Source organism: Eschscholzia californica, unplaced genomic scaffold, assembly GCF_041429995.1.
Source record: "Eschscholzia californica isolate CP2 unplaced genomic scaffold, dmEscCali1.0.p SCAF_4, whole genome shotgun sequence".
In the NCBI taxonomy this organism is placed as follows: domain Eukaryota; kingdom Viridiplantae; phylum Streptophyta; class Magnoliopsida; order Ranunculales; family Papaveraceae; genus Eschscholzia; species Eschscholzia californica.
In genome coordinates this window covers 33,521,685-33,536,684 of record NW_028238461.1, presented here as the reverse complement: position 1 = coordinate 33,536,684, position 15,000 = coordinate 33,521,685, and the positions used below count along the sequence as shown (strand labels likewise).

Sequence of the window (15,000 nt, the reverse complement as noted above, 5' to 3'; positions counted from 1 at the left end):
TTGAACTTGACGAATGCCTCATCTTTCTGTTTCAGTATGTAGACTCATACTTTCCTAGAAAAATCATCTATCAAGGTTAACATGTACCTACCCCATCATGTGAGCTGATCTGAGAGGGACCCCGAAGATCTGAATGGATGTAGTCCAAAGTTCCTTTGATATTATGAACCGATGTACTGAATTTGACCTGACACTGTTTCCCGAAGACACAAGTGTTCACAGAACTCCAGTTTTTCAACCTTCTGCCCATAGAGTAAACCCTGCTTGCTCAGTATAGCCACCCCCTTTCACTCATATTCCTAACCGCATATGCCATAGCTTCGTAGTCTCAATTTCCTTGCCTGATGATGAAATCGCTACAGCTCCAGTAACAGTGTTACCCTATAGCACAAATAGACCAACCCCTTCATAACTGTAAGGCTTCCCTTAGAAATCTGAAGAACACCACCTTCACCAGTATATCTGCAACCATTATCATCCCGAGTTTCCAAAGTGATTAGATTCCTCTTCAAATCTGGAACATGTCTGATGTTTGTAATAGTCCTCACAACACCATCGTGCATCTTGATCTGAATAATACCAATTCCAATCACCTTACAAGGAGCGCCGTTTCCCATTAACACCTTACCGCCATTAATAGCTGTGTAAGTGGAAAACCCTTCCTTATGAGGACATACATGGAACGTACAACCAGTATCCAAAATCCACCTTGTTGGGATTTACATCCTTCTACTAGTGTCTATAGTGGAAATAAGACATCTAATGTCAACACTAGTATTCCCAGGATCACATGCATAAGCCCATAATAATACTAAATAAAACTAGAAAGATAAATACCTTATTCGCTAGTTTTCCCTCGAACCTTTCCAATTGCTTATGAGAAGACCAAGAGCTTCAAGCGTAGCTCCTCTACTTGGGACACGAGCAATCAACTTGATCTCCCACCTTGTTGTTTAGCTAGCACACCAATGGTGGTTGGAAGAACTCCTTTCTTCTTGACTAGATAGATAGTTAATGGGAATTAGCTCACTTTCTCCTCTCTACTTGATATGGTAGAGTAAGAAAGCTTAGAGAGAAATTCCACACCTTATTATCTTCTGTAAAAGTGTTTATATAGAACCCTAATGAGAATACACCTCCTCAAAGGTTTCCTAAAACACCCTTTAGAATAAGATTTAGGGAAATAGTCGAAAATAGCAACTATTGATATTTTCTCAATTCCCTAATGAGGAGGTGTCCAAACACCACGAAATTTTTCATGCATACTACTGGATATGTAAAAAATCTCCCCTCAAAATTTCATCCCAATCCGAGCCCTAGAAGTGCCCGAATCGGCTAAGGCCCAAAAACCCTATTTTTGACCCTTTTGTACTATCTTTGCCTAATTCCTTTTGGCCGCGGCTTTGGGGAATAAAGAAAATTCTCCTGGGAATAAATTCTCGAGGGAATCCAGATTTTTTTGAAAAATCTCCGGGGAATAAATTTTTATGGGGAATACAGAATACATTTTTTTGAAAGTTCTCCTCCATCTCATCTGTTCTCTCTGCCACTTCATCTTCTCGACACCTCATCATCTTCTCCGGCGAAAGTCGCCGGGCGGCCAATTTTCTGATCGGCGACCTTCAAACATAAAAAAGAAATTTTTATTTTATTTTCTCTCTCCTCTCTCTCTCTATGATTTTTTTTTTCTTTTCTCTCTCTCTCTAGAACAGATCTAGAGAGAGAGAAGGTCGTGTTTTTAAAAAAAAAAATTGAACTCCTGAATGGAAAAATTCATTCAATCATGGCTTTACAATTGAGAATTCTGTAACTTTTAAATAAAACCCTAAACCACCATAAAAACACAGCCAAAAACACTAATTAAAATTGACATTAACACCAAAAAAGTATAGTACTAATTAAGCTTAAGATAATTCAGAGCCCCCTAATTTGAAGGATGAAAGATCAATCAACTAGTAAGAGTAAAGATCAATCAACTAGTAAGAGTAGGGAAACAACTACCTAATCGAGTAAGTGGAGGAGGAAGACGAGGATGATCATCATGGGATGATTGATTTCTAAGATCAGGACTACTAATTGATGATGTAAGTGATGATCTTGTTGTTGTTCTAGTAGGAGAATCAAGACTTCTTAAACAAAGCTGTTTCATTGCAGAAATCAAATGTTTAGTTGGATTTGAAGGTGGAGTTGATGATCGGAAGTTATTACAGAAATTCATATGACGATTTAGAGCTTCTTCTGTGTTGATTTTCTTCTCATCCTCCTCCTCCTCTGATGATGATGACCTAAAAATCTCATCTTTAACTGCTTCAGTACATAAACCGCAGATCCATCTTCCTTGGTACTTGTCACGAACTTTGAGTATGTATGCATTCTTTTGTTAATCCGCAACAATCACATTTAACAAATTCAACTTCGTTTTTCTGAGATTGAATCTAACAAGGAGGTATTTTAATGGCAGCAGCGGTAGATTGAGATTCCGTGCCGCCGAAAACCGCCATTGATTCTTTGTGCAGCTGATGAAAAGGGCGAAAACTGAAAATACCTAATCGAAAAATACTTTTTAAACCTAGTAGCTTAATAAATCAGACGGAGTAAATAAGAACGGAAATAACGCGAATTGAAATCAATATGAACAGACCTTCTCTCTTTAGATCTGTTCGAGAGAGAGAGAAAAAAGAGAAAAAAAATTTAGAGAGAGAGAGGAGAGAGAAAATAAATAAAAATTTTATGTTTGAAGGTCGCCGGCCGGCCAGATCTAGAGAGAGGGAAAAGAAAAAAAATAAATAAATTTTAGAGAGAGGATAGAGAAAAAAAAATTATGTTTGAAGGTCGCCGGCCGGAAAATTGGCCGGCCGGCGACTTTCGCCGGAGAAGATGATGAGGTTTCGAGAAGATGAAGTGGTAGAGAGAGGTGATGAGATGGAGGAGCCTTTTTTATAACATCTTCTAAAATTAGAAGCCCCTTAGCAATAAAAATAAACATAAAAAATCAATCTTATTTGAATAGTTTTAATTAAAGTCTTTATTCTCCGGAGAATTTTCTTTATTCCCTAAAGCCGCGGCCTTCCTTTTTAGGCCTATGAAATATGTTTATGGGACATTCCCATTGTTATATCTCACTCCGACTAGTCATATCCTAGATCAATTTGACACTCTTATTGTAACCGTTGTAGGATCCGATCGAAGTTAGCCGCGAATTACTTCGTAATTCGACGATCGTAGTTGGTCTCTAGCTACAACTCTACGATCCCTAAATCAATCGGACTTGATGATCTTCCACATCAATTGTCCTATCCGACAAATTGTTCGCATTGTCACCTTGGTCGAAGGACATCTCCGTCAACTCCTTCAGACTCCCACTTGGACTTAGAACAAGTACAATGCTCGATTCCCATGCCACTTAGTATCCCATTTGATACGTCACGTCATTCAGACTTTCTTGATCTCGAGTACAACTGTCAAAACAAATGATTAACTTTTAATCCATTTGAGCACGGCCATGCATTTTCAGTTGTTGCTCGTCAAGTGGCCTGAGGACACTGCATCCTAACATGGTTAGGAGGACATAATCCATTTTTGCGCTCCCACTCAACTTCATGTTTTGAGGAATCTCTTCAATCTTGTCTTTATGAGAAGTTTGACGATTCATCATTCTTTGGATGAACTTCTCATGTTGAGGGTTATTCCAGCGTATAATCCTTATTATGCACTCACGTAGTCGAATCGAATACACTATTCCTATAACCCATGAAACTGTGCTATCCCATCGACTCCCGTACTAGTCTTCGTGAGTCATTGTTGTCCATGCAATGACCTGGACTAGGGAATTGATAATGAATCACTCCAAGTTCACTTAGTAGGATTTCATTCATCAGATCACGCATCTGACAAGCCTACTCGGAGTGCTTTCTTTATCTACGGACTGTCTCTTAAATACCAAACCAAATTTTAAGGACAAAAATAAAATTCCTTTTATTTTATTTATCGAATGCAAGTAATTAGGTACATAAACTCTTTTATGAATCCAAATTACATTTGTTGCCATTCCCCAATGCGCTTTATACCGATGCCCCTCATGTGTGAATCATGTTTGGGCTGAGGTAACGGTTTAGTCAACGGATCTGCAATATTGTCATCCGTGTGAACCTTGCAAATGACCACATCTTTTCTCTCTATGATTTCTCTAATCAAGTGGTACTTCCTTTGGATATGCTTGGATTTTTGGTGTGCTCTTGGTTCCTTGGCTTGGGCTATCGCTCCATTGTTGTCACAATAGAGTGTCACTCCCTCTTCTATGCCAGGTAAGACACCAAGTTCTATTATGAACTTCTTTATCCAAACTCCTTCCTTTGCAGCTTCCGAGGCCGCTAGGTATTCTGCTTCAGTGGTAGAGTCTGCAATTATGCTTTGCTTGGAACTTTTCCAACTCACTGCTCCTCTATTCATACAGTAGACGTAACCAGACTGCGATTTGAAGTAGTCTCTATCCGTCTGAAAGCTTGCATCCACATGGCCTACAACCTTTAGAGTATTTTCCCTGCCATATGCCAGGAAGTGATCCTTAGTCCATCTCAGGTACTTTAGAATATTTTTGGCGGCGTTCCAGTGCGTTTCGCCTGGATTTGATTGGTAACGGCTGCACATGCTCAAGGCATATGAGACATCTGGGCGAATGCAGATCATGGCGTACATGATAGATCCTATTGCCGAAGCATATGGTACTTTCATCATGTGTGCTAGCTCATCAGGACTCTTAGGACACTGTTCTTTGCTAAGCACTATGCCATGTGTCATTGGAAGGAATCCTCATTTGGAGTTTGTCAGCTCGAACCGTTGAAGAATCTTATCTTTATAAGTTTCTTGACTAAGTCCGGTCATCCTCCTTGATCTATCTCTATAGATCTTGATTCCTAATATGTATTCTGCCTCCCCTAGGTCCTTCATAGAGACGCATTTCCGAAGCTAGTTTTTAACTGATTCCAACATCGGAATATTGTTTCCTATGATTAATATGTCATCGACATAAAGGACTAGAAAACTAGGTTGCTCCCACTAACCTTCTTGTAAACACAAGACTGCATTCTTGAGAAATCCAAATTCCTTGATTTTCTCGTCGAATCGAAGATTCCAACTCCGGCTTGCTTGCTTGAGTCCATAAATGGATTTTTAATCTTGCAAACTTTTCCAGCATTTTTAGAATCTACAAAATCTTCGGGTTGTGTCAGTACACATCCTCTTCCAAGTGTCCGTTCAGGAAGGCGGATTTGACATCCATTTGCCAAATCTCATAATCATAATGAGCTGCAATTGCTAGAATGATCCGAATGGATTTAAGCATTGCGACAGGTGAATAGGTTTCATCATAGTCTATACCATGAATCTGTTCGTATCCTTTTGCTACGAGTCTAGCTTTGAAAACGCTAACGTTTCCATCCTTGTCAGTTTTTACTTTAAAATTTTTCATTTGCATCCGATTGGTGTTGCTCCATCGAGCAAATCGATCAAGTCCCATACTTGATTTTCTGACATGGAATCCATTTCCGATCTCATGGCCTTTAGCCATTTTTCGGAGTCGGGGCTCGTCATAGCTTGGTTGTAGGTACTCGGCTCATTATCTTCTAACAGTAGGACATCTGTTTTCTGAGATAATTCCTGGAGCCTTTGAGATCTACGAGGGGCCTGAGCAACTTTTGGAGTGTTCTCAACTATTTGAGATGTCTCCTGCGAATTTAATTCGACTTGTGCGGGAGGTTCCATGAGTTTCTCTATCTCGACCTCATTTTCCTCTTCCATGCTTTGTGGATAGATAGGAGCCGCTGAACCTCTTGATATCTCTATATCCGTGTTTATTTGTTGCTCATATCAAATTTCATTGATATCTACATTTCTCCCACTTGTCTGCTTGGAAAGGAATTCCTTTTCAAGAAAGACACCATCTCGAGCAACAAACACTTTGTTCTCAGATTCGTGGTAGAAGTAGTAACCCCTTGTCTCTTTTGGATAGCCCACAAAGAGACTTTTATCTGATTTGAGTGCGAGTTTATCTCCTTGTAAACGTTTTACATAAACTTCGCATCCCCAGACTTTGAGAAAAGACAACTTTGGAACCTTTCCAAACCATAACTCATATGGCGTCTTTTCTACAGCTTTTGACGGAGCTCGATTAAGTGTGAAAGCAGCCGTTTCTAGAGCATACCCCCAGAACGTGTTTGGAAGATTTGCTAAACTCATCATAGATCGAACCATGTCTAACAAGGTGCGATTTCTCCTTTCGGAAACACCATTCATCTGGGGTGTTCCTGGCGGAGTGAGTTGAGATACTATACCACAACTCCTAAGATGATCGTCAAATTCTTGACTCAAATATTCATCACCTCGATCGGATCGAATGACTTTTATTTTCTTGCCAAGTTGATTCTCTACTTCGTTCTGAAATTGTTTGAACATGTCAAACGATTCAGACTTATGCCTCATCAAGTATATGTAACCATAACGAGTGAAGTCATCCGTGAACGTGATGAAGTAGCCATAGTTACCTCTCGCCAGTGTACTCATTGGTCCGCATACATCCGTATGTATGAGTTCCAAAGGTTCTTTGGCTCGACCTCCTTTTCCTTTAAAAGAAGACCTCGTCATTTTACCCATTAAACATGATTCGCATGTGTCATATGATTCTAAATTACACGAACCTAGAAGTCCATGCTTATGGAGATTCTTCATGCGTGTCATGTTAATGTGACCCAAACGGCAATGCCAAAGGTAACCTGGATTCGAATCATCTGACCGTAGCCTTTTGGTTTCTATGTTAAAGACTTCGTTCTCAATATTCGTAATATAGAGACCGTTGTATAACTTAGCACAGGTATAAAACATTTCACCTTTATATAAAGAACAACGCTAGTTTTTTATTAATAGGTGATATCCCTCTTTGTCTAATTCTGAGACAGAGATAATGTTTCTAGAAATAGACTCAATAGTTTCCTTTTTTCTTTGTGTTGCAATTCTAAATTGCTATTTCCAAAATTTGAAACACTTCTAAATATCTCAAATTCTTTTTAGAACAATTCTAAAATTTCCAAATTTTGTTTTTCACAAGTTTCCAAAAACTTAAAACAACTCTTTTAATCAAACCAATTTGGATCAAAATTTTAGGTTTTTGAAAATCTTTTCAAGAACAAATTTTGAAATCTTTTGACAAATACTTGAATCTTATTCAAAATCAATCAAAATTTTGTGTTCAAAACACTTTTAAACACAATAATCTATCTAGAAAAGCATGGAATTGGTCCAAAACTTAGATAAGATAGGCTAATTGCAAGAGGCTCTGACGCCACTGTTGAGATTTACACCCTTCTACTAGTGTCTATAGCGGAAATAAGACATCTAATGTCTACACTAGTATTCCCAGGATCACATGCATAAGCCCATAATAATACTAAATAAAACTAGAAAGATAAATACCTTATTCTCTAGTTTTCCCTCGAACCTTTCCAATTGCTTATGAGAAGACCAAGAGCTTCAAGCGTAGCTCCTCTACTTGGGACACGAGCAATCAACTTGATCTCCCACCTTGTTGTTTAGCTAGCACACCAATGGTGGTTGGAAGAAGAACTCCTTTCTTCTTGACTAGATAGATAGTTAATGGGAATTAGCTCACTTTCTCCTCTCTACTTGATATGGTAGAGTAAGAAAGCTTAGAGAGAAATTCCACACCTTATTCTCTTCCCTAAAGTGTTTATATGGAACCGTAATGAGAATACACCTCCTCAAAGGTTTCCTAAAACACCCTTTAGAATAAGATTTAGGGAAATAGTCGAAAATATCAACTATTGATATTTTCTCAATTCCCTAATGAGGAGGTGTCCAAACACCACGAAATTTTGCATGCATACTACTGGATATGTCAGAAATCTCACCTCGAAATAGCAACTATTGATATTTTCTCAATTCCCTAATGAGGAGGTGTCCAAAAACCCTGTTTTTGGCCCTTTTGTACTATCTTTTCCTAATTCCTTTTTAGGCCTATGAGATATGTTTATGGGACATTCCCATTGTTATATCTCACTCCCACTAGTAATATCCTAGATCAATTTGACACTCTTATGTGTAACCCGTTGTAGGATCCGATCGAAGTTAGCCGCGAATTACTTCGTAATTCGTTGATCATAGTTGGTCTCTAGCTACAGTTCTACGATCCCTAAATCAATCGGACTTGATGATCTTCCACATCAATTGTCCTATCCGACAAATTGTTCGCATTGTCACCTTGGTCGAAGGACATCTCCTTCAACTCCTTCACACCTATCTTCAGCGAAGAAGGCATTGGTCGCCAGAACCATAGCTTCATCACATTCTTCATTGATTGCCAAGACACTACCATAATCTTCTTCTTCGATGACTGCTGCCTCACCTGGCTTTTTCCTAAGATCAGGACAATTCTTTTTGAAGTGTCCATCCTTCTTACAATTCAAGCACCTGTATTTCCTAGGTTTTGATTTAGAGCTAGACCAACCCTTCCCATCGCCTAGCTATTACATCCTTCCCCTTACAACCAAACCATCTCCAGGGTTGTTTTTTGTGAGGGTAAGAAATCGCGGGTCAAGAAGTCAGCTGGACTGGATCATTGACCGGAAGTCGAACCTCCACCTGTTAATATTTGCGGGCACTGACGACGTCTTTGGCTTAACCCGTGACAAAAGAGACAAGAACACATGTGAGCGTAAGTCCCTTGGGACACCGGGCTGGTGCCAGCCTAAGGGGGTGAAGGAGTTGAAGAAGATGACCTTCGACCAAGATGGCAATGCGAGCAATATGTTGGCTAGGACAATTGATGAAGAAGATCATCAAGTCCGATTGATTTAGGGGTCGTAGTGTTTAGCTAGAAACCAACTACGATCGTCGAATTACGAAGTAATTCACGGCTAACTTCGATCTGATCCAACATCGGGTTACACATAAGAATGGATATTTAATCGGATGATATGACTAGTGTTAGTTTGATATAACATTGGGAATGTCCCATAAGCATATGTCACAAGCCTAAATAGAATTTGGGCAAAAGATAGCAAAAAGGCCCGAAATAAGGGTTTTGGGCCTAGGCCGGTTCGGGTACTTCCGGGACTCGGAATGGGCTGAATTTTGGATGGTGAGTTTCTGACATACCCAATAGTTTGAACGCAAAATTTCGTGTTGTTTAGACACCTCCTCCGTAGGGAATTGAGAAAATATCATTAATTGCTATTTTCGACTATTTCCCTAAATCTTATTCTAAAGGGTGTTTTAGGAAACCTTTGAGGAGGTGTATTCTCATTAGGGTTCTATATAAACACTCTCAGGGTAGAGAATAAGGTGTGGAATTTCTCTCTAAGCTTTCTTACTCTACCACATCAAGTAGAGAGGAGAAAGTGAGCTAATTCCCAAGCTATCTTCTAGTCAAGCAAGAAGAAGGTTTTCTTATTATCAAACCACCATTGGAGTGCTAGCGAGCTTTCAAGGAGGGAGATTAAATACGCCGTTCGATGTCCCAAGTAGAGGAGTTACGTTTGAAGCTCTTGGTCTTCTTTAATCTATTCAACTAGCTCGAGGGAAATAGCGATTAAGGTAATTTACTATCTTCCTATTAGTTAATTACTAGTTTTGCATGATGATATTGGGGATACTAGTGTTAGACATTAGATGTCGTTATCCGCTATAAACACTAGTATAAGGGTATAATTCCCTTCAGGGGGCTCTAACGGTCAAGTTTGTAAGCTTGCAAGAGAAGTAAAGGGTACATGAACGATGTCCTTGGAATGTTACCGTTGGTTGGATAATGGTCGGAGTTTAGGCATGTCTCGTAGAGTAGCCGGAGCTCGCTCTCTACGGATGACTAACTTGATTGGAGAGTGATTACGACAACCTATGAGGTCCGTCCTTGAGTAAGGCGGGCCTGGTGAGGTATGTCTTGGTCGAGGGTATGAACCGTGAATAAAATGGTAGGCTTTAAGGTCTGACCTAGTAAATATTCATGTGGGTGAAATGTGAAAGCCCTGACCCCCAGGAGAGATAAAGTAGCTTGCCTACGTTGATCGTTAGGAGAGATAATGGTAGGTTTCCCTTCCTTGATAACATGGTCATCTGGTCATCTAGGGGAAAGAAAGTAATGGTCGACCTTCCTTGGTTATCACGTCGCCCAGGAGAGAGAAAGTAATAGTCGACCTCCCTTGGTTGTCTGGTCGCCCAGGAGAGAGAAAGTAATGGTCGACCTCTCTTGGTTGTCTGGTCGCCCAAGAGAGAGAAAGTAATGGTCGACCCCCTTTGGTTGTCTGGTCGTCCAGGAGAGAGAAAGTAATGGTCGACCTCCCTTGATTGTCTGGTTGCCCAGGAGAGAGAAAGTAATGGTCGACCTCCCTTGGTTGTCTGGTCGCCCAGGAGAGAGAAAGTAATGGTCGACCTTCCTTGGTTGTCACGTCTCCCAGGAAAGAGAAAGTAATGGTCGACCTCTCTTGGTTGTCTGGTCACCCAGGAGAGAGAAAGTAATGGTCGACCTTTCTTGGTTTTCTGGTCGCCCAGGAGAAAGAAAGTAATGGTCGACCTCTCTTGGTTGTCTGGTCGCCCAGAAGAGAGAAAGTAATGGTCGACCTTCCTTGGTTGTTTGGTCGCCCAGGAAAGAGAAAGGTATTATGTGACCACTCAGTATGCTCGTTGATGATCGGATGGTCCCTCTATAAGTGAGAGAAAGTAGCAGAGTGTCTTAGGTGATGACCAGATGGTATTAGAGTGCATGATAGTGATATCGGTGGAATATGGATAAGTTCAGCGATCACTAGATGGTCTGCATCATTTTTGGTTCCGTCATTTTATAGTGTCTTGGGTCGATTGTTGCATGATGATCAGTTGTCATCTTTTATGGTGGTAACGCATTGGTTGTCACCATTAATATAAACTTCGTAACCCCCTAACGGATATATCTCGAATATTGTCATCTTGAATGACTGTAACGTCTCTCCTACGGATATACGATGGGAGGTCCGTGGAGGAGTTGAGGGCATACCTCTTTATACAGGGTTGGATGTGCTTCCGTACTTAGGTCTGCTGAGAAGGCAAGGGCATACCTTTTCTTCCAGGGCTGGAAGCGGCTACATATTTCAGCCTAATGAGGAGGCGAGGGAAGATGATGGGCCTAGAAGTTTACCTAAAAGGTCAACACCCGCAAGTATACGGGCGTCAAGTAAAAATTTCCCGGTAAGACCGGGGTCGATCCTTAGAGACTAGTCAAACCCGATCTAAAACTTGAAAGTAACACAATTTTGGTTTTGAAATTGGTTTTGTGGTTTTGGTGATAAAAGAAAATGAATAAAATATTGAAATAAAATAACAGAAATGAAAATGAACTCAAATGGGGAGAGACCTTAGGGTTTCTGAATTCACCACATACAATCAGTTTAAGAACCAATAATTAGACGAATTAAATCACTCTTTCTATAACTCAGAATTTCGGATAATGAACTATCCTAATTCCGGGATATGTTTTCGTTAAAACCCTGATTAAAAGATTAAACATGGTTTTGTTATCAACCCTAGATAAGATGGTTCGCTAATCATAATACGAGATTAAATTATAAAGAATAAAAGAGAAATAGGGAGAAGAACTAAACTTTTTCTCGCTGGAAATTCTTTTTCATGCTGATTTTCCCGTTTGCAACCAAACGCGCCTTAAGGAAATCGATTTTCTCGTCTTCCCGGAAACGATTTCTCTGTGGGAAAATTATTTTCCCACGAATTTTCTCCTCTTCCCCACTGTTTTTTTTTTTTCTCTCTCTCTCTATTGTTTTCTCTTCCTCTTTTCACTCTTTCTGTTTTTTATTCCTCACTAATAACAACAGTACAATAAGAACACGAAAAATAACAAAATCACTCTTGTTTTTTTCTCTCTCTACAATCTGTAATCTCTCTATTTCTTTCTCTGTTTACAATCTCTCTCTCTACAATCTGTAATCTCAAACAAGGAGTAAGAAAAATAACAGTAATAATATTAATCCGAGTTGATTGAAGAGAGAAGAAAAATAAGATAACTCTCTTGTTTTAGTTTTTTCTTAGCCGTGAGTCCCCTATATTCATCTCACTCACTCACTCTCTAATCTTTCTTTTCTGGTCGATCTTAAGAGAAGTCATCCCCCAACCGAGCTGTTTCTAGCTCTCTACTTTTCTCCTTTTTATAATGCCTAGATTCTTGAGTAAGAAGAAAAGATAGAGATAACCTTACTGTCAAGAGCTATCTCTCTCTGAAAAATATTTTCTTCAATCAAATCCAATCTTCTTCCTAAATCTTTATCGCCAGCTATATCCAGTTGTCACTGTTCGATTTCTCTTCCTCCAAAAATATATATTTGAGAAAGATAAGAGCATCTCCAGTGCAAATCTCGATCTTAGATATTTTGAGTGCCACGTAGGACTTTTAGAGTTTTTATCTTAAAATTCATCTCCATTGCAAATCTCAATACAAATCTCCAAGATGACGTGTCGAGGGTGGAATGGAGATATCTCAAGAGGACACTCCATTTCTAGAGTGTCCACTTGTGATATCTCTAAGTGCCAACTCAACATTTTCATATATTTTATTGAAAAAGACAATGCCAGATATGTAATTCTGGAGTTTTAGAGTGTTGCATTGGAGAAGTCCTTTGAATAAAGAATCTCAATCTTGACAAATATGAAAGTGAAAAATTAGAGATTGACATTTGAATCTTGACGCATAGGATTTTTAGAGTTTCTTTTAAGTTTTGCATTGAAGATGCTCTAAACGTGAGAGAAAGAGAAAGAAATGGGAGTTCCACGATTCTGGTGATTTGATTTCGGTTCTTAAGTGAGCCTGTTACAGTAAACCTCCGGTGTATGAATGTGATTGCGATGCCGCCTTTTAGATGAAGCCTTGTGCGCGGAGAGATTTCTGACCGTTAGATGCTCGCTGATGTACGGTAGTCTTTTCATCGCGGCTATACTGGATCTTTCATTCCAATGGACCCTGGGATACACTCGCAATGCCCGAGTGTAGCCCTCAGATGAAGAAATCGCGGCTCTGATCAGCGCCACGTGTCTATGGGTCCATTGTTTTACTTTGGTCAACGTACTTTGACCAAACTTTGACTTGGGCTATCTTGCACATCCGGACTCCGATTTTACTTCCGCTTTCGCCATTGGGTTCGTCTTGTGCTCTACTTCTCATCCGAATATAGACGTGGAAAAATCACCAAACTCAATAAATGACCAAAATGCCCCTCGTGCGTCTTTCTCTTGTTTTTATCCGTTTTCACACTGAACTCCATAAAAGACACCTGAGAGAGGAAAAGATACAAATCATCCGAGTAACTGCTCGAAATAGACTAACTAACCCGAGTTAAGAAATTCAGATGGGACATTTTCATGTCTCATCAGCAGACCTCTTCCTACAGGGCAGGAAGTGCTTTTTACTTTCGCTTCGCTTCGGGGTGCCTGAAGATATATGGGTCGGGCCATTAGCCATTAGTTCATGGGCTTGGTCACCGAGTAAGCCCATCAATAGTGAATTTCTTGGGGCACTCCTGGTGACATATTTTGGTCCATACACTTTCTTCCATTGACCTTCGTCTCAACTCCTTCGAGTTCAATGCTGCTTTAACATCCTCAAAGGTTGTAGTTGGTTTACCAGACATAAAAGAATCAACAAAGCCCTCATATGATGGTGGCAGGGATGCAAGCAATAGTATTGCCTTATCTTCTTTTTCGAATTTGACATCTATATTTGCCAAATCTAATAATACTCGCTTGAGTTCAACCATATGGTCTTTCAAACGATTTCCCTTCTAACATCTGTAAACTAAATAATTTCTTCTTTAGATACAAACGATTAGTTAGAGATTTCGTCATATACCTTGTCTTCAGCTTATTGTATAGCCCACCGGCTGTAGTTTTTGTCGCTACTTCCCGCAAGACCTCATTGCTCAAACAGAGTAGAATCTGACCATGAAATCTTCTTTCTCTGCTTCTGAAGTGATTAAGCAACTCCAACCTTCCCATTCAACGTCTTCAGCACACCCTGTTGAACTAATACTGCTCGTATCTTAATCTTCCAAAAATTAAAATCGTTACTTCCATAAAACTTCTCTATCTCGTATTTCCCCATCACAGAAACCTCAAAACACAAGCTCTGATACCAGTTTGTTATGACCGAATGGGGGTTTCTATGACAAACACAAGTAATACAAGATAAGCAATAGGAAATAAAGAACAATCAAGAACAGAACACAGAGATTTACGTGATTCGGTTGGTGAGACGTACTCCGCGACGAGAACGACTCGATGATTTCCACTACGATAAGAAAACAAGTTACACAAGAGATTCATGAGATTGTGCTGCTGATATCTCCTTAGGGTTTTAGTTTATATAGCCACTAAAACCCTAATCCCACCGCCTCACCGTCTCTCTCTCTAAATCCGATATTAACCCGTATTCAAGACGGAAACTACAGCCGAGTTCGATATCAACCCATATTCAAGACACTTTCTACAATTTTTAATCATAAGTCACATGTGGACTGTGGACATTGTCTTAAGGACCAAATGGCAAAGTCTTCCTTTTCAGAAAGGGATAAGGGACGACTAATCTATTGGGACACATACTTGGTTATACAGACCTATAAGTTTACTTGCAGGAGCTGACGAAAGATACTTCAAAATGTATCCTGATAACTTAGGAAGTATGGAAACGTACAAGTCATAAAGTTAAGTCCAAATTGTTTGAAAAAGATCAAAACGAAGTAACGAATCACCTTAGCAAGAAAATTTAAGCCATCCGATTGGATTAGAATGGTGAAATTCTGAGTCAAGGATTTGATAACCATGGTTCAATCAATGGATGGTGGGTCCAGTTGGAGTGATCAAACTCTATTAGGCATGGTTCAATCAATGATGGATTTAGGCCCGTCTTCCGAGTACCTTTTGGGATAGTCTAGATATGGTTGTTTTGTCATTTAACCACAC

General features: G+C 39.7%; 1 protein-coding gene and 1 pseudogene across 1 annotated transcript in view; both read right to left on the bottom strand.

Annotated features, from left to right (window-relative positions):
- The window catches only part of LOC147544218 (protein NUCLEAR FUSION DEFECTIVE 4-like), a 103,748-nt gene that overhangs the window by 12,221 nt on the left and 76,527 nt on the right, over nucleotides 1-15,000 (bottom strand). The gene's annotated exons all lie outside the window — the stretch shown is intronic.
- Nucleotides 1,970-4,686, bottom strand: LOC147544220 (uncharacterized; annotated as a pseudogene).